The 21524-nt window shown below is 39.3% G+C and overlaps 1 protein-coding gene across 6 annotated transcripts in view; it reads right to left on the bottom strand.

Moving 5' to 3' along the window:
* Window positions 1–21524, bottom strand: part of LOC122553719 (fibrous sheath-interacting protein 1) — a 400816-nt gene that overhangs the window by 305540 nt on the left and 73752 nt on the right. The window lies entirely within an intron of this gene.

Here is a 21524-nt window from a genome sequence, read left to right as displayed (position 1 = left end):
GACAGTGAAGACACAGGACTGTATCTGGATCTCACACTTTCAGCCATCACCTCAGGAACTGATAATGTGTAAGTTAGAGGACAGTACAATTGTGGCATTTCCCTCCATAAAAAGACTGGGCATATATAGATAGTAGCTTAGGCAGAGGAGAAGTATGATGTAAGGATTAACTTGCTGGAGAGCGAAGTGGTACACTGCATCCACTGGGGAAAACACAGGTGAAAATTTTGATGGGGCAGCTGGAGAAGAATACGATTGCTGTTGTAGTTGAATAGCTGGCAGTGTATGCAATCTGTGAGATGGGGTGCAAGGCTTGTAGCAGGACTAAGTGAACAATCGGTGAGGTGAAGTATTTTTGATTTAGTTATGAGTTCTATCAGTCGGCAAATGATGGGGGTGTGACGAATTGAGCAGTGGTTGATCTAAGTGGTGTAGTTAGTAGGATATGATCTTTGAAGATCCATTCACTACCTTAAACACTTATTTAAGGTCATTGAATTGCTTCTAGCACAGCATCCAGGTCCTCAGCGAGTATTAAGACATGATAACTTGAGTGATGTGATATGATATACTGATGATCTGCCATTATCATGCTTATGTTAGTCCCTGTAATACAAGAATGAAATTTGAGTCACACAATGCTGAAGAATTCAACGAATTTTTATTATAGCATCTGGTATCTATTCATGTAAACTACAATCCACAGGCATGTGTTTTGGGTTCAATTCAGATGTACTACAGCACATCTCCTTCAGTGCACTGTGCAGCAGAGAACAGAGCTTAGTAAGATGGAGACTGAGAACTTTATTCCATTAGACTTGTGATACAGTGATAACATCATAAGTACATCACATATATCATAGGTATATCACATATCTGCTGTGAGACTTAACAGTCAGGGCTTGACCTCCTGGCATTGATAACCAAGATTATCTGCTTCAACAGCTCTGTGCTCCTCCTTTTGTTTGACTTTGCACCTGGCAGGTTGCCAGATCCCAGCTGATAAAAGACAACTCTCTTGATCTCCATCATTCCCAACAAGACTTCCAATACAACATCCAAAAATTTAGGACCTGCTCTCTGCAATAGTGCTCTGTTCCACACATTTTCCCCAAGACATACTGACTTCCTGTATGTTACCCAGCTCCTACTCCAACCAAAATGCACCTTCTTTTTAAGAAGTTCAAGCTAGTTTCAAGTCATACAGTGCTAGTGAATTACAATTTTGGGTGCCAGTTCATGCATGCATCCAGAAAACAGGCCAGTCAGAGGTAGCTGCAGTTAGAAATCATTATAATAAGCAGACAGCATCATGCTTGCATGCTGCTTGCACTTCAATCTACAGCTGTTAGTAAATGAATCACAATCCTCTCTTGTACCTCTTTTTGGGGACTATCTAATTTATCCCTTATTGACATATCAGATATTGCTAATTCTAACAAAAAAAAAACAGAAGTAAAATATAGTCACAGGCTAGGTTGGCCAAATCGAAGAGATGCAATTTTAATTAAACATATGAAGCACAGCGTGCAGATAGCAATTTTCTTCATTTCAGAGGCAACAAGACAGCAGAACCGAATGGTTTATTGTGTGACATATGAAAGAAATTAGCCAACATTTATTAAAAAATAGAAAAAAATAACTTTCACCTTATGATTAAATTTATACCCCATGAATATTAATTAATGTTAAGGGGGTAAACTTTCACCCAAGAAATAAAACATGGCTAGTTTCTACAATGGGTGGCCCATCTTCTGCTCTTTCAGCTGACAACAGCAAGCTGTAAACTTCGCCCAATATATGCAAAACACACTTACGAGCTAGTCCAAGCCAAATGTTCACAGATGCCTCCATGAAATAATGACAAATACCTCAGAAAATGTGGAGTTTGCACATTCTCCCTGTGTCTGCGTGGGTTTCCTCTGGGTGCTCCGGTTTCCTCCCACAGTCCAAAGATGTGCAGGTTAGGTGAATTGGCCAAGCTAAATTGCCCGTAGTGTTAGGTGAAGGGGTAAATGTAGGGGAATGGGTCTGGGTGGGTTGCTCTTCAGAGGGTCGGTGTGGACTTGTTGGGCCAAAGGGCCTGTTTCCACACTGTAAGTAATCTAATCAAATCTAAAAAAAAGATGGAATGTAAGCTTCAAAATCTAAGTGTAATCTGAGAGAATTGTGAATCAAAACTTCTAATAATTCATTACAGACAGAATAAATAATTGATAAAATTACTCATGAAATTTTGAGTACCAAATTTCCGAGTACAACAAATTCTTTAATCAAAATCTAGTTGGTAAGTTTGAAAGGCCCTGGATCCTGAAAATAGCTCTGTTGTGTGATTCATCTAATTGTGATACTCAGTCATACTCAGGGCATTAACACAGGCATCAAGGCAGCATGTACTCTCCAAAGAAAGAAATCAAGATAATTAATGACCCTATTGAAATACTCAACAAACTAATGAAATCCCAAACAAATTTACGTCCACAGTGGCATTGGTCCCTTCGTGCTGACAGAGCCTAGGCAGTTTCTAAAATATAGACAATTATTAGGGAATCACTGGTCATGGGAGCTATCAAGGCTGCCAAACTAAGGAACATAGGAATAGGAGTAAGCCATTTGCAATTCAGAACCTGTTCCTAGTCTTTCAGTGATATCATCGTTGTTCTATATCCTAACTCCACCCATTCACCTTGGCTTAATTTCCCTTGGTAGCTTTGGCTAACAAAAATGCATTAGTCCCAGATTTAAAATCATTAACTAAGTTAACATTTGTTGTTCTTTGTGGAAGAGAGAGTTATATGCTTCTATCATCCTTTGAATGATTAAAATGTTTCCTTAGCATTCCTGAATTCTCTCGCTCTTAACGTGATGTCCCCTTGGCCTCTCACCACTAAAAAAAAACAAACTTATCTATCCTATCAACTTGTTTTCAAAATTCTAAAAATCTCGATTAAATCACACCATAATATTCATATTCCAAAGAATTTGAGATAGACCTTATAACTAACTCTAGAAGACTTGGGAGCATGCAGATAGTTCTGAGCTGCACTACTTCCAAGGTCAATATATGTCAGGACTTTAACCCTTCTCCTGGAAGCAGGAAGTACCTGCCAAAGCCTTCTTTCCGATTAGATGACTTTGTTTTCCTATTTTCAAACCGTGCAACCTCACATCATGTCAAATCGATAGCATTCTGTAATATTTTCAACCACAAACCACGTGCTTTTCAGGTTCCTTGCCAGATACTCACATTTTCTGAATTTAGGACTATCATATTGTGTTGTTGTGAGCTGGAAGGTTTGGGTATGTACTTTATATTTGCAATATTCTGCAATCTTATTTCCTAGATATTCATCTTTGTCTACACAAAACTCAGCATATTAGATCTTCTCACCTTGTTGTGATGAGCTGATTCCATTGAACACAATGGTGATTGTGACTTCAGAACATCATAAGAGTTATTGCTGAAGCTGTTTCACCTCAGAAAAAGCTGTTCCACCTCTGATGACTACCCTGCTCTTTCCATTTTATTACTAAATACTGTCATCTGCATACTAGAAAATGAATGATCTTCCTCCAGATCCCTTTTTTACAAAGTTGAGAAATTAAGGCACTTCTAATGATGGGTTAAGACTATTTGAAAGATGGTGTGTGGTGTATGGCTGAGACTGGATTAGCATGTAGCAAAATTACAAACTACAGAAAGATTGACAGATAAAGCAGATTTAGAAACAGCGAGTTCTCAAAGGGTGTGGGTTATGCTAGAATTCTGCTGTTGCCGTGAAACAGTAAATGTAACAATCACACCATGGTAACCAGGGCAAGATCATGGTATCATTTTGATTACTAACCACACCATCACAAGTAGATGTTGTTCCAGATTCACAGCATTACCTGCTTAACTTATTGAGTGCTCGGTGAATGAAAGGATCGACCATCATTCAGCAAATGTTGCCTCGTTGCTCAAAGACAGAGAATACTTTATCAACCACATTGAGAAAGTGTAAATTTATCAGTTTGCTGTAAGCAACTCAAATACTGCAATAAACTGGATGTTACAGTTAATAAACAGTAAATATACTGTGACATAAGGTCTGAATTTTATTGACATTGGTGTCAATTATATTGACCACAATGGCTCAAGTTAGCTGTAAAATATGAGGCTGATTAGATTGGGAATGAGCTGCTGTTAAGAGACGGCTCCCAACAGAGTGCTGTGCTTCAAAAACATACACTTCAGGAAGGCAAAAGGGCCAACATTCTGCAGTGGCGCCACTTCCCAGAAGTTTGCCATGAACATTTCTGAATCACAAATTGTGGACTAAGTATGCTTCTATTTCTTAACTTTATCAAAAACTCCCCTAACGATGACAAGATTCAGCATTAAATTGTATACAAAAGAAAATATTCCTAAACTAAATTTTCTTTAAAAAAAGTTCCTGTCATTACCAAGCATCACAAAGATTTTAAAAGTTGCCACTTCTGTCGTCTGAATGTATTCCAGGGGCAAAAACCCAGAACTATCCAGGATGCCCTGTGATTATGCCAACATTCCAGAGGGAAATGATTTTTTACAGCTGTGAAATACAGCTTAACCTAAACCTTGTATACAAATTGAACAATTTAATAGCTGTAGGAAAGATTTTCTTTATTTGGATTTTAGCAAAGCCTTCAACAAGAGTCCACATGATAAACCAATTAGTAAAGTTAGGTCACATGGGCTTCAGAATGAGTTCACCATTTGGATCCATAATTGACAGTGGTGGCAGAGGGTTGCTTTTCGGACTGGAGGTCTGTCACCAGTGATGTTCCACTGGTTCTGGGTCCTCTTTTCCTTCTCATTTATATAAATGATATTGATGAGAATATAGAAGACATGGTTAGTAGGTTTGTGGATTACACCAAAATTGGTGGCATAGCAGACAGTGAAGAAGGTTTTCTAAGATTACAAAGGGATCTTGATCAAATGGGTCAATGGGCTGAAAAATGGCAGATGGTGTTCAATCTGGATAAATGCGAGGTATTGCATTTTGGTACAGCAAACAAGGATAGGGCTTGCACAATCAATGGTAGGGCCTTGGGTAGAACAGAGGGAAATAGGAGTGCAGATATATAATTGTTTGAAGTTACCGTCGCATATGGATAGGTTAGTTAAAAAGCTGTTTGGCACACTTGCCTTCATTGCTCAGTCCTTTGAACATTGGAGTTAGGAAATCATGTTGAGGTTGTTCAGGACATTGATGAGGCCTCATCTGGAATACTGTGTCCAGTTCTGGTCACCCAGTTATAGGAAGGATATTATTAAACTGGAGTGGGTTCAGAAGAGATTCACCAGGATGTTGCCAGGTATGGAAGGTTCGAGTTGTAAAGAAAGACTGGAAAGACTGGGACTTTTTTCACTGGAGCGTAGGAGGTTGAGAGGAAACCTGATAGAAGTTTATAAAATAATGAGAGGTAAGATAGAGCTGATGGTAGTTGTCTTTTCCCTGGATGAGGGATTTCAAGACTAGGTTGGCACATTTTTCAGGTGAGAGGAGAGAGATGTAAAAAAGACATGAGAGGCAAATTCCTGCACAACAGACCTAAACAGGAAGACATAACACACCCAGAGACTCTAGTCATCCTACCATCAAAGACATTTCAGAGATGACCACCAGACTACTCTAGCCCCTAGGCATTATGGTAGCCCATAAACCTCCTACCATACTAAAACAGCTACTGATGAATTTAAAGGACCCCAAATCCACAGCCAACAGAATGAACACCATATATAAAATAACGTGCAAGGACTGCAATAAACATTACATTGGACAAACCAGCAAGAAACTAGCCACTATGATACATGAGCACCAACTAGTCACCAAATATGACCAACTATTCACTAGTATCCCTACACACAGACGAGGAGGGACACCAGTTTCAATACATCCATTTTTGGGACAAGTCAAACAAAGACATAGGTGGGAATTCCTAGAGGCCTGGCATTGAAATGGGAACTCCACTAACAAACATATAGATTAGGACCCCACTTACCAATCTCAGAAACAGAACCAGAAATGATACCACTCACTACAACAGACTAAAACACATAAATAGCAAGCAAGACAGAACACAGCGGTACAGTGGCCCAATGGTTAGCATTACTGCCTCACAGTGCCAGGGACTCGGGTTCAATTCCAGTCTCTGGCAACTGTCTGTGTGGAGTTTGGACATTCTCCCAATGTCTACATAGGTTTCCTTCAGGTGCTGCATTTTTTTTCCCACAGTCCAAAAATGTGAATTGGCCATGCTAAATTGTCCATAGTTTTCAGGGACGTGCAGGCTAGATGGGTTAGTCAGGGGAAATGTAGGGGAATTGGTCTGGGTAGGTTACTCTTCAGAGGGTCGGTTTGGACTGGTTGGGACAAATGACCTGTTTCCACACTGTAGGGATTCTACATTTCTAAGAACACCAATGTTTCACTGGAGGCTCACTGATGATGTTACTTACCATGATGATGAAACATCTGAAAACAAACCAACAACCTGACTTAAGTATCAGTGGCACTTGATTTGGTGAATTTCCCAGTGGCGGGGGTCTTATACCCTTGAAGATGCCCTTCTCTACACTTTGCCTATAAAATGGAAACCACCAGCCCTGTTTTCCAGTTCATATTATCAAGATGTAGAATGGGGGCGAGGATAAATACCAGGAAAGTTCAGTGGCAGCAATGCTGGCAAGGGGATTTAAGAAAAAAATGCAGATGTAATTATTCTTCTAAATATTATCACAAATGGTAAAACAACTCTGGAAATTTGGCACCATAATTTGTACCAAATTATGAAACATCATACCAGAGTACCATGTACACACTATAGTAACTGATGATGTTTTCTTGCTGACATTATGTATTATAAGTAGCAATTAAACTTCAGCACAAAATTGAAACAATGCCGGTTTGCAACTACAGAATGTGACTGATGTCAACCAGAACTCATAGCATTGCAACTCAGCTTAGATACATTGTAGTCATTCAGCTGCATGATAGATTGGAGAAGATTGCCTGCGTTAAGCAGTGAACAACAAAACCAAGAAAGTTTAAGTACAAATTTAAATGGGTGATGAACTGCACATTAATCATTTAATAAATTGCTGGGTCTAGTTTTAATATGATGTGAATAACATTTTCATAATTGATACTATTTGAGACCAACTGTATTTCCCATGTTCTGTCCAACATTCCTTTGAATATTAATAGCATCAAAACACATTAACTGTTCATTCATCTTGCTGTAGATGTTGTGATAGAGTAAAATTGATGCTTGTATTTTGACTGCACTTCAAAATTAGTGATGGAACTTGAGGTTCTTTAGGTTAATTGAGTGAAACAATAAGGAATAGATTAAACTCAAGCTGATACTTCTTTACCTGATGGTTGATTCTTTGGCATTTAGAGAAGTCACTCATTATTAAAAGGTTCCTCGCGATTATAAGACTTAAATTTATACTATTTCTTGAACATATTATAGTACTACAGTATAAAACATAATCTACAGCAGGATTGTTGCCTCACATTCACCTGAGTAGAGCTATCTTCCTGAAAGCTACAATTAAAGCAATTGGTTGTGTGTTTATCCTCACACTTAGTGGCAGCAATGACCTCTCAAAAATGTACTGCAACAATAATTATACATCAACTTAGCAAAAACTTGAGAGCACTCGATATATTCCAGACTAAAACAAAATAGAGTCAGAGATGTACAGCACGGAAACAGACCCTTCGGTCCAACTCGTCCATGTCGACCAGATACCCTAATCTAATCTAGTCCCACCTGCCAGCACTTGGCCCATCTCCCTCTAAACCCTTCCAATCATTTACCCATCCATCCAGATACCTTTTAAATACTGTAATTGTACCAGCCTCCACCACCTCCTCTGGCAACTCATTCCATACATGTACCACTCTCTGTGTGAAAAAGTGGCCCCTTAGATCTCTTTTATATCTTTCCCCGCTCATCCTAAACCTATGCCCTCTAGTTTTGGACTCCGCCACCCAGGGAAAAGACCTTGTGGTATTTATCCTATCCATGCCCCTCATGATTTTATAAATCTCTATAAGGTCACCCCTCAGTCTCCAACGCTCCAGGGAAAATGCCCCAGCCTATTCAACCTCTCCCTACAGCTCAAATCCTCCAATCCTGGCAACATCCTTGTAAATCTTTTCTGAACCCTTTCAATTTTTAGTACATTATTCTGCAGGAAGGAGACCAGAATTGTACACAATATTCCAAAAGTGGCCTAACCAGTGTCCTGTACAGCCCCCAAAAGACCTCCAAATCCTATACTCAATACTGACCAATAAAAGAAAGCATACCAAATGCCTTCTTCACTATTCTATCTACCTGCTATTCCACTTTCAAGGATCTATGAATACACACAGCAAGATCCCTCACAAAAAAAGGGATTTCTCTCCTCAACTCATGTTTATTCAGTAAACATATATTTTAGCAATACAGTAAGATCTATCTACAATATTTGAAAAAATGTTTTCAAAATTATTGTGGTACTCCAGAAACTACTAGCGAATGCCTTCAGAGCTTGCTAATATATTGGCATTTATTATTGATATTAAAAGTACAATTATTTAAACAAAATAACAATGCACTTTGCCAAGGGAACCAATAGCTTAAAACAGTCTTAATGGACTCCATATGAATTTTGGGACATGCTGTCCACAAAATGTTCTGTTTGTGAACAACAACATTCCTTTTTAAAATGGATCAGATGTATAAATAATAAATGCTACCACAAATACCTGCACTTTACTTTCAAACTTGTCACACAAACACTATTCACCAGTGTCTTTCAAACAGCAAATGTAATAGTGGCAGGACCCTGCTCTCATATGTTATTAATTGAAAATCTGAAACTAAATCCTTTTCAATTTTCCATTCTAAGCTTAATGCATAAAAAGTTCAAACATTACCTGAAAGTATCTACATAACATAAAAATCATGAGCAAAGATAAATGCTATAATGTGAAAGCAATTACCTGAATTCATTACCTCGGAATGTTAATTAATAGCATTAAAATAGAGAACCAAGTCTGATCATTAGCAAAGCAATTTTAGGTTCAATTATCCATAGATCCTTCTTTTTTCCAAATAAACTATTGCTTGGATGAATGTTTTATAGAAAAAGAAGCTAGAGGTTTTCATCTCTTAATGAATTAAGATACCTAAACATCTAAAATCTCATTCAAATTGCATTGATCTGGTACAGCAGCACATAAGGACAAAAGCAAATCAGTTTTCTCAGGTAATTAAAGCACTTAAATATTACGAGTTGCTGAATGAAAAAAAAAATTTGTACCTGGTGACTTAAACTCTAGAGCTAAGCATATCAGCTATGCAGACGCTCCAATGCAGTAATGAGGTTCTGCTGCATTAACAGAAATGAGGTGGCAAACCAAAATTTTACAGAACTGATAAAAATCAAGTTTTTTGTTCAACACTTCACTGATGCAATGACTCAAGAGCTGGAGCGTGGTGAAAGAAATCGGCAAAATTTCACATTCTTGATATTTTATCAGAAGTTCTGGTGAGGTGCAAGCATGTATTAGCACTGGAAAAGGACATAATGAGACTCTGTGAAGATACAATAGAAGAGGATAGCAAACACTAAGTTATCAGTTATCAACAACGCAACTATTAGCATTTTTGTCTAGGTCAAAAATAGCAAGTGAAAAAATACAATGGAATATTTGGAGAATATACAAGTTTTCAGCAGATGTTTTGTTGATGGGGACATTTTAATTTTTTCATGGAATTTGCATGTCACTTGCTAGGCCACGATTTATTGCCCATCCTGAAAAGTGCCCTTGAAAAAAGAAGTGGTAAGCGGTCTTCTGGAACTGATGCACTCTTTGGTTTGTAGATACATGCAGAGTGCTGTTAGTACGGACTTCCCAGATTTTAACCCAATGACAGTGAAGAAACAGCAAAACAGTTCCAAATCAGGTTGATGTGTGATCTGAGGGAGAATTATATATGGGAGTGTTGCCATGCATTTGCTGCTTTTAGCAGTAAAGGTCGCTGGTTTTGAAGGTAGTGTTGAAGGACCCTTGGTAAGTTATTGCAGCGCAGTGCTTGTCATAGATCGTATTACACTGCTACCACTGTGAATCGGTGGTAAAGGGAATGAATGCTGGATGGAGTACCAATCAAGTGGCTATTTTGTCCTGAATGGTTGTGAACTCTTCGAGTGCTGTTGAAGCTGCACCCATCCAGGCAAGTGCACAATATTCCATCACACCTTGTAGATGGTTGTTAGGGTTTCAGGAGTCAGGACATGCGTTGCTCACTGCAAAATTCCATACTTTTCACCTGCTCTTGTAGCCTTTTACACTCCTATTCATGTGGAAAACACTGAAGGAGAGGCAAGATTCTTCTGACAAAATTGCTAAATTCTTTTTAAAATGATTTAATTGAAATATTAATGACAAACTAAATTTAGAGAGTTCTATGTAGAACTTACAAAAATAAATTACTGCAGATCCTGAAAATCAAAAATAAAATTAGGAAATGTTAGAAATACTCAGCAGATCAGGCAAATTTGTGGCATGAGCAACTGACTTGATATTTCAGATTGGTGACTTCATCAAACGTGAACAAATATTAAATTTGGAGGAGGTTTTTTTGCAAGTATGAAAGCAAAATTCAGGGCATTAGAACAACAGTAAATACATGAGAGAGGATGGAAGCCAGAAGACATAACTTGACAAAAGGGATCATTGGCCCCCTACCTCTCCTGCCTTCCACCCAGTCATATACCTCCCTTTTTGTTCTCCTTCCTTGCCTCTCCTCATCTCTGTGCTTGCTCACAACTTATTTACATCACCAATGTTTTCAATTGTGATGAGGTCATTGACCTGAACGTGAACTCTTTCAGCGTCCATAGATGCTGCCTGACCTGCTGAGTATTTCAGACTTTGTCTACTCTTACATATGTAAATCCTGTTTTGTCAACAGTGTACATTTTGAAAAGAATTTATGAAACTCTTCCAAATTAAAAATAAAATTGTATTATCTATTGAATGCAAATACAAATAACCTTTTTTCTATATGAAAACCTCACTAATATAAACCATCAACTATATTTTAAGTTAAGTGAAATCTTTCAAATAATTGAGTGGAAGTGGATGTCACTGACAACCAGTTTGGGTCACGCAGCTCCTGATCTCATTACAGCCTTGGTTCAAGCATGAATGAAACAGCGGAATCCAGAGGTGAGGTGAGAGTAACAGCTCTTGACATTAAGGCTGCATTCAAATGTGTGTGGCATCAAGGTGCCCCAGCAAAAAACTACAAACAGGTATCATGGGGCAAACTCACCACCTGGATGTTTGGAATCATATCTGGCACATAGGAAGATGGTCGTGGTTATTGAAGGTCAGTCAGCTCTGCAGGAGCTCATCAGGGTAGTGTCCTAGGCCCAACCATCTTCAACTGCTTTATCAATGACCTTCCATCAATCATAAACTCAGAAGTGGGGATTTTTGTCAATGACTGCACTATGTTCAGCACCATTTGCAACTCCTCAGTTACTGAAGCAGTCCATGTTCAAATGCAACAAGATCTGGTCAATATTCAGACTTGGTCTGGAAGCTGGGAATAGCATATATTTCACACAAAAGCCAGGCATTAGCCATTTCCAATAAGAGACAATATAATCACCACCCTTTGACATTCAATGGTGTTACCGACACTGAATCCCTCACAATCAACATCCTGGGGGTTACCATTGACTAGGATCTCAACATAAACACAGTGGCTTCAAGAGCAGGTCAGAGGTTAGGAATACTGTGGCAAATAACTCAGCTTCTGACTCCCCAAACCTGCCCACCATCTACCAGGCACAAGTCAGGAGTGTGATGGAATAATTCTCACTAGCCTGAATGGGTGCAGATTTAAAAACATTCAATAAGCTTGACGCCATCCAGAACAAAGCAATCCTCTTGATTGGCACCACATCCACAAGCATCTACTACTTCTACCACTGACACAGCAGCAGTATAAATTATTTCCAAGTTGCACTACAGAAATTCACCAAGAATCCTTAAACAGCACCCTCTAAACCCACAACCACTTCCAGCTAGCAGATACATGGGAACACCACCACTTGTAAGTTCACATCCAATTAATCACTTTCCTGACTTGGAAATATATTGCCATTGCTTCAGCATCACTGGGTCAATAGCCTGGAATCCCTCCCCACAGTACTGTGGGTCAAACTACAGCACGTGGACTGCAGCAGTTGAAGAAGGCAGCTCACTACAACCTTCTCAAAGGCAACTAGGGATGGGCAATAAATGCTGGCACACAGTCAGTTATGCCCACATCTCAAATGAATTTTTAAAAAGCCAACACCAACTTAAAATCTAGGTGCCAATGTCTGGACATATTTAAACAGTGGAGGATTTACAGGTATAATGCTTCTATACAGTTTATTCATTTTATGTCAATTCTTGCCAATTAATTTCATTTTCTCCAAATGCAGAACCACATTACTGCCTATGACTCAAAATAGGAATCTAACCAGCTTTGATTCAAATGTTTATGTTGGCGATTATGTTTTGTCTCACAGCTTTTACTAGTCATGGCTGAAAGATTGGTATTTCCCTTTTCTGCTTATACAAACATATGTTGTGGAGGAATGAGATAGATCACTGCAATTTAAAGCTGACACCCCCAAAATGTCCTGATACACCATACAGAATCATGTGTAGACAAAACTAGGAAATGTGCCAATTACTTGCATACTGATCGTTGGTGCTATTCCAGATTTATTACCAATTAAAAATAAAAGATATGAAAGAGATTTACTTTATTTTTGTTTAATAGATTCTTTTAAAAATAAATAAAACAATCTGACATCTTTTAAGCTAAATGATATGGAACATTTACAAGCGATCATTCAAACAGCATAAATTCAAGAGTATACATTTAAAAGTGGTATGAAAGTTATTGTTTGGTAAAATTTTTCTCAAAAAAAAGTTTTCTCACTGTTCTGTTTCCTAAATTAATAGTAAGTTACTCCATTCCAACATTTTGGTAAATTGCCATTTTAAGCAATTGTTATTACCCAGGTATCAGACTCTGATGTACAGCCTCTTGTGAAACTGAAGTTAAAAGAAAATGCAGGTTTCTGTACTCCATAAGAAAGTAACTGATTATTCTGAACAAACTGTCTTTAACCAATGGAAAAAAGGAAATATGAATTGCCAACTTAACCTCTACCTCTTAATAACTATCCTGCTTCACAGACAGACAGACTCACAAAGGTATCAAGACCTGGATACTAAGGATGGAAGAAGAAAACTAGACAAACAGTTCAATAGCACCAGTTTGAACTACAGGATTCAGCAAGTTGTTTTCTTTTGCTTCCTTTCAATTCTTATGTGCGGAAGGAACCTTGTGTCAACATCAATGTCCAGTCTTTCACTCAGTGGTTGAGAATTTGTCCTTTCAATATCTCTGAAGCCATTTTACTTTTGAGTTTTGCAATGATGAGATGCTGTTTTCTATATGATGATGGTCATCCTTTAATTCGACAGTTGATCAGGGTTTTCTTTCAGGATTTTTTTCTTTCAAGCTCTTTGGGAAGTTTGTCTTCCCCCCCCCCCCCCCCCCCATGTGGACAGAGAAAAGGAAACAGGATGTTGTCTGCAGGCTGGGTGATTTCACTCTGCTGGTTTTGGCACTTATAGCTTTTTAACACTCTGCAGCTCCACCAGACAGATGTTGCCAGGTAGAATATCCTCAATTGAAAGAGTTTTGGTGCCAGTCTTGACTTCCCCTTATTTTTGCTTCCAGAAAACAACATTGCATGGCACAGCTCAACAATATACAACCCTTGCTTTGGCAAGCTGCAACTTTTTGTCTGTTTTTTTCTCCAATTAAATCAGTCCCACTTCCAGATCAATTTATAGTTTAAATAAAAAATGAAAACATGTTGTCTCTTACAGTATTTTGATTTATAAATAAAATCCACCAAATCCTGTCTTTATTAGGAAACAACTGTGCCAAAGCCATTCCTTAATTTTTCTTCAGTAATGTCACAGAAATTTGACCAATAGGGTTAGAGATCACAGCTTGAAGTGAAATTGACAAGCAGTTTATTGCAAGCCAGCTGGAGGAGAAATTGACCTAGGCTGACACAGAACTGATAGTCTGCACAGATAGATCAGATTTCTCCTCCCAGAGCTGAGGATGAGACCAGTTTTATAGTAATGGTGCACAATGACACTGATTAAGAAATGGGAAACTATAATGTTTCTGGAAATGGAGCAATTTAGTTGCAAGGATGCTAATTGGAAAACAGGTTATCGGATAAATGCCTTGTTCCTTCACACAATGCAACATCCAGGCAGTATCATGGTTCCATTCATCTTCACAGGTCAGCGTTAAAAGTCTTTTCTGAAGTGGTGAGGTGCTTCCATTGTCCTGTGGTGCCTCTCTGTCTGACCCGCTCTTTGTGTGGTTTTGGTATTGCTAGGTTGTGAAACTGCCCTTAGGGCTTTGAGATCTCTGTCATGTCCATGGGAGTTTAAAGCGTATTCCATTATCTGCGTGCTGTCTGACCCAGCTTGTGAGCTGCTTGGGAATTCTGGGTGTCCTGGTACAATGTGGCCAATTTGCTTTTGTGGGCCTATCGTGGGTTAGCAAATCTTTTCCCACAATTAAGGATGTGACCAAACTTGCAATTGTTTCCAACCCTCACCTTTAGGAAAACATCCTTTGCTACCAATGTCAATTTGAATGTCAACTTGATTCCAAGTCTGCTGCTGAAGTAGAACTTAAAACATTCAGGTATCACTTAAAGGAGACAAGAGGTTGAACCTCTTTAACTTGTACTAATCAGTATTAGGATGCAAGAAACAGGTTTAAAATAAGCGACCATGATTTATGCAGATGAGAAGAGGGTCAAATTGACACAAAATCTCATGAAAGGGTCTCTGTCCCTCACCTTTGGTCCCAAGTGGTGCCTACCTCAGAACTGGCTGGAAGTAGAAGGTGCCTTGAAAATGTGAACAACAGGTGAAGCTCCCTGTCTCTCAGCATTATTTTGCAATGAACCCACAAAGTTGTTTTGTCCACTATTAGGATGCTATCAAGCCAAATTCAATGTTAAAATAGACTAATCAAATAAGCATTTTCACATACAATTAATTTTACATAAATTCAGAGGACCCTGTTTAATGTGGCAAAAGGAAGTGTACATACTTTGCACTTTGGGAGTCATGAGACAGCCAGTCTCTGCTGCATCTCTATAGCAACACCCTGACCAATCATGATTTACCTGCCTGACCTGAGAACAAAGATTGACAAGCTATCTCTATGCTAATGATGGCCCAGCCAATCAGAACCCTCTTCTCAAGCTGTATAAAATGATGTCCTTTTATTCAAGTCTGCTGCCTGTGTCCTACTCAGAATCGTAGAAATGTATGGCCTGGAAACAGACCCTTCGGTCTAGCTCATCTATGCCGACCAGATAGCCTAATCTAACCTAATCTAGTCATATTTGCCAGCACTTGGCCCATATCCCACTAAACCCTTCCTATTCATATAACTATTCAAATGCCTGTTAAATGATGTAGTTGTACCAGCCTCCAGCACTTCCTCTGGCAGCTCATTCCATACACGCACCATCCTCTGTGCGAACACATTGCTTTTTAGCTCTCTTTAATATCTTTCCCCTCTCACTCTAAACCTATGCCCCAGGGAAAAGATCTTGTCTACTTACCCTATCGATGCCCCTCATGAGCTTATAAACCTCTATAAGGTCACCTCTCTGCCTCCGCATTCCAAGGAAAACAGCCCCAGCCTGTTCTGCCTCTCGCTGTAGGGCAAATCCTCCAACCCCGCCAACATCCTTGTAAATCTTTTCTGACAGCAGAGAGATTAAAAAGGGACCTAAGGGACAACTTTTTCATGTGTATGGAATGATCAAGATTTTGCTGAAATATATCCCATTTGTTGACTTTTTTCATGTCAATGTCATAATACTCAATTGTTCAATTTTTGGACAAGAGAGTTTGGTTGCAGACATTAAGTAAAGGAATTGATTGACTGATTGTCATGCACACTGAAGTATGATAAGAGGTCATGTTGTGGCTGTACAGGACATTGGTTCAGCCACTTTTGGAATAGCACATGCAATTCTTCTCTTCCTGCTATAAGAAGGATGTTGGGAAACTTGAAAGGGTTCAGAAAGGATTTACAAGGATGTTGGCAGTGTTGGAGGATTTGAGCTATATGGAAAGGCTAAATAGACAGGGTATTTTCTCTGGAGTGTTGGAGGCTGAGGGGTGACCTTACAAAGGTTTATAAAATCATAAGGGGCATGGATAGGGTAAATACACAAGGCCTTTCCCCTCGGGTAGGGGAGTCCAAAAATAGCAGGCATAGGTTTAAGGTGAGAGGGAAAAGATTTAAAAGGGAACTCGCAGGCAATTTGTTTTATGCAGTAGATGGTGCGTGTATGGAATGAGTTGCCAGAGGAAGTGGAGGAGGCTGATACAACATTTAAGTGACATCTGGATGGGTATATGAACAGGAAGGGTTTAGAGGGATATGGACCAAATGCTGGAAAATGAGACCAAATTAATTTATTGTTAGGAAACTGAACTTTTTATTGCAAATTTCCTTCACTGTTAATGAGCGAACATAATAACTTCATAAAATCACAAACCTAGTGGCAGAACAATGTAAACTGTCCAGTAAATTGTGACCATTCACAATTCATACCCTATCTATTCCTTGCCACAAACTGTTGCCGGGTTTGTGCATTAATAAATCTGTGTTCCATTCACATCATTGTCCATGATTGAAAAATAGCTGTTGTAGCAGAGTACCCTGAATGATGCACTATGTACCCATTGGAGATACACTAAAGCACTATGAAATTCGATGGTCACCCTGCATCTGGAACCTTCTTAAATTGCCCAGAACTCTGAGTTGAAGAATTTGGAGGGTTCCAACTTACATATCTGAAGAGTTACCCAGGAGTTACAAGATGCTTTAATTCCTCTTAACATTTCCTGGGTAACTTTGCAAAGAAGTTACTAAACAACTGACATTGTCCAACTTCCCCCACCTCTGATCTGGCTTGGCTTGGCATTCTGCCATATCCTATCCAGAGCCTCGAAAACTATACCTCACATTCAGCTGGCCCTCTCTCCAACCTGCCATCTGCTGGCCTGACCTTCCACACCCTTCAACTAGTGATTCAAACTCCACCTCCTGGCAGCCCCTTGATTCTAACTACATCCCCATTCAGAATCAAGTTAGCCTGTACAGAATCCTCTCCCTACAAGCCCAGCCCACCCACCAATGCACCTATCCCCCCTTCACTGACCAACCTGCCACCTTGCCTCAGTCATCCACCCACCTGCCAACCCACAATCCCACCCACCCATCCAACAGATTCCCCCCAAATCCAGCTTCTCTCCACAACATGCCGAAGTGATTTTTGAACCATTAAACTTTGGATTACACCAATGTTGCAAATATCGGACATAACCTAGTACCCAGTGCTGACCCTGTACTGTGCTGCAAGGCTCCCAATTTCGGGTACACTCCATATTTCTCAAGAGGCCTCAATCACATGCTCAGGCCAGTCTGTCTAGACCAAGTCAAAAGGAACAGAGTGGCAATCAAACTTGTCTCAATATGTTGTCACATTGTTTCATCCAATCTGAAAGGCATTGGCCTTTTGCTGAATTCTGAAAAAATGCAAACTATAAAAGAAAGAATTCTTCAGCTGTCTAGTCCTTGCACCATGAAAACTTAATTAACTGAAGAGTAAAATCACCTACAACTAAGATATAAACTGTGGGATTTATATGTATAATTTTAATGTTATTTGTCGTGAATTTGGGTATCTGGCTTTTGAGTTAGTAACTGGTGGGTTTTCTGTGAATCTGAAATTAATAATTAACTTATAAGCATTTCTGACACATACTGATTTTTTTTTTAAATTGTTTGAGGCCTGGCTTTTTCTTCCAGATTGTTTGCAACTCTGCATAGTATACAATAAGGTTTCAAGATTTGTTACTGTGTTCTGGAAGTTTTTTCTTTAAGATGTGACAGAGAGCGAGCGACAGAGAATGAAACAAAGACACTTATGTTTCACTTTTGACTTTAAGTGGAAGAATTTTGTGAACACTTTAGAATGGGATTGATGTGTAGAAAAGTGTTCCTGTGAAGAAAAGAATGTATAGTGAACTAGGTTACTTTAGAGTGAAGAATTAATGTTAGTCCCAGATCAGAAGTGTTAGGGAAAAACTCTGAAGTGATCATTTAAAGCTGAGTACATTTCAGTAGATGCATGATATCATCAGGCATAATCTGGAAGGAAGTTTCCATTTAAACATTGAATCATAAGTGAGTGAAACCTATGGTGCACAGGTGTGAATATTGTATACATAGTATTTTGGATACGATAGGTTTCATTTCTTTTCAATTTATGAAGGAGCATTTTGGGATTAATGGGATTATATTTTTACTGTGTGTTTAAAAATCTTTCAAATTGTATTAAAAATGGATAGTTTGGATTCTATTTTATCTTCATTTCTCTTGCAAAAAACCTCCACTTCAATGTTAAAGCAAAATCTACAGCATTGCATGGTTATATTTCAGAGAGAGACATTTTTGTTAAAACCAAAACAAATAAAAATATGATCTATCAAGCCACATTCCCGTCTGGGATCTGATGTGTCCAATAAAAACATCATGGAAATCATAACAAATATACATACACACTTCCTCAAGTTACAATGGAAATGTGGCGTGATATGCTGAGGATGTCAGTACATGGTCAATTCGTGTAAGAAAATTTGCTGATACTTTTAGATTTGTGCAGTATGAATTCCTGATTTCAGACCTTCATTAGTGTGAGCATGTAAGAAATAATGCCCAGAGTATCATTATTGAGAAGAATCCATCACACTGATTCACTTGCACACTTTTGAATTCCAATTTCATTCTACAACTGACAGTGAATCTTCCCAGCTACATAGTACTTAATGTTGGTAGATCCAAGAAAGGATGCAGATAGAAAACATTGTAAAGAGAAAACTTCTTTCTTAGTTGAGCAACAAACCACCTATTTAGAGTACTATCCTGACCTGAAACCATATTGTTGTTCCTTCACCAGCACTGGGTCAAAACCCTGAAACTCCCTTTCTAACAGCAATGTGGATGTGCTTGCACCCTCGGTGTACACCAGTTCAAAAAGGCAGAGTTTAGATCATAGTGGTGCTGGAAAAGCACAGCAGGTCAGGCATTTCGGGCAAAAGTCTTTCATCAGGAATAGAGGCAGGAAGCCTCCAGTTTGGAGAGATAAATGGGGGGGGTGGGGGGTAGCAAAGAGTACAACTGGTGAATGGGGGTGGAGCGGAGAGGTGGGGAGGGAGATTGGCAGGTAGGACAGGTCATGAGGATGGTGTTGAGCTGAAAGGTTGGAGCTGGGGTAAGGTGGGAGGAGGGGAAATGAGGAAACTGGTTTAAGGTGGGGGGAGGGGAAAATGAGGAAACTGGTGAAATCCACATTGATGCCCTGGGGTTGAAGTGTTCCGAGGCGGAAGACAAGGGTTCTTCCTTCAGGCGTCGGGTGGTGAGGGAGCAGCAGTGCTACAGCACCTGCCCACAGGCAAAGAAATGTGGGTGAAAAATACTGGCCTAGTCAGTGATGCCCATATCAAAGAAACAAATAATAAAAAAGCACTGCCAAGAATTCAACTTCAATTCACAACGAATTCAACCCACTAAAATAAAATTTAAGAACCATATGGGAAGACAAAGAAGACAAAGATTCAGTCCACAAACATGATCCTGACCTTTCAGTTGCATTTCAGTTTAATTCTCCACCTTGCTCCCATTTCAACCTCTACACAGCACAAGTTTGAGGAACAGCACCTCATTTTTCAACATGACGCTTTATAGCTTCTGGGCTTGGTAGAGTTCAACAAATTTTGGGCATAATCTCTGTGCCATTTTGCTTCTTTTTTATTCACCAGTTTCCTCTTCTTGGATCATTTGTCTTTTGCTTTGCTTACAGATGGCAACTATTCACACGCCTTCTGTGCATATCGTTTGTTTCTTTCAATCTCCCATTGCCCCTTACTATCAAAACCTTGTCATTTAGTTGATACAGTGTTCACCCATCACTTTTGCTCTTTTTTCACCCCAACACCCCTCATTCACTTACTCAAAACACACAACATTTCTCATGTTTCCTAGTTCTGATGAAAGGTCACTGATCTGAAACTTAGTTGTTTCTCTCCCCACAGATGTAACTAGACCTTCAAAGTGTTTTCAGCATTTTCTATTTTTACTTCAAAAGTACTTTATTGGCTATAAAATGCTGATATGTCCTGAGTCATAGAGATGTCCAGATTCGGTCCAACTCGTCCATGCCAACCAGATATCCAAACCTGACCTAGTCCCATTTGCCAGCACTTGGCCCATATCCCTCTAAACCCCTTCTATTCATATACCTGTCCAGAGACTTTAATTGTACCAGCCTCCACTACTTCCTCTGGCACTCATTCCATACACGCACCACCCTGTGTGAAAACGTTGCCCCTTAGATGGCTTATGAAAAGCATGATAGGAATGAAACACCCTCTTTCCTCCTTACATTTCTTTTTTAATTTGCCTTGAGTTTCTCTAGACACTCTGCTGAACTGAAATCCTTCATAGATAGTATCCTTCCAAAAGAGTACCCAAAATTAGCATGATACTAAACAAGTGATTCATTGAAGGTTTATTAAAACTACAATGGCTTGGAAGTCAATGTTGCATTTAGAAAGCAAAGGATCCCAAAGGCTTTTAAACAACTTGCCTTTTCATCCTCAAACATGTTTTTATTCAGTAACAACTTTAAACTCTATTGTTCAGGTCTGATGCTGACAGTTTTTGACAGTACACCAATTCGGCAGTGACTGTCTATGGGCACCATTCAATATTATTTGGACAAGGTCCTGTGAATTTTCATTGGTTATTCTTGTCCTTCTCATATGAATCTCAATTGACTTCTCATTGACCTGCTGCTACTTGACAATTGTTTGCAGTGACTGCTGTTTTCTTCTGACATGTACTTTCACCAACCTCAGCAAAAAGACTCTTCTTCTTGAAGCTGTAGCATCATGTTCACAAATCGGCAATTCAATGCCCAAAAAGGACTGAGCATCAAGATATTATATACATGTTGTGGTTCTGTTCACCGAGCTGGGAATTTATGTTGCAGATGTTTCGTCCCCTGTCTAGGTGACATTCTCAGTGCTTGGGAGCCTCCTGTGAAGCGCTTCTGTGATGTTTCCTCCGGCATTTATAGTGGTTTGTCTCTGCCGCTTCCGGTTGTCAGTTCCAGCTGTCCGCTGCAGTGGCCAGTATATTGGGTCCAGGTCGATGTGTTTGTTACCGGAAGCGGCAGAGACAAACCACTATAAATGCCGGAGGAAACATCACAGAAGCGCTTCACA

Source organism: Chiloscyllium plagiosum, unplaced genomic scaffold (assembly GCF_037043375.1).
Source record: "Chiloscyllium plagiosum isolate Xiang-an unplaced genomic scaffold, Cpla_swu_hap1 HiC_scaffold_8, whole genome shotgun sequence".
Classification (NCBI taxonomy): Eukaryota; Metazoa; Chordata; class Chondrichthyes; order Orectolobiformes; family Hemiscylliidae; genus Chiloscyllium; species Chiloscyllium plagiosum.
This window is presented reverse-complemented; position numbering and strand designations above follow the sequence as displayed.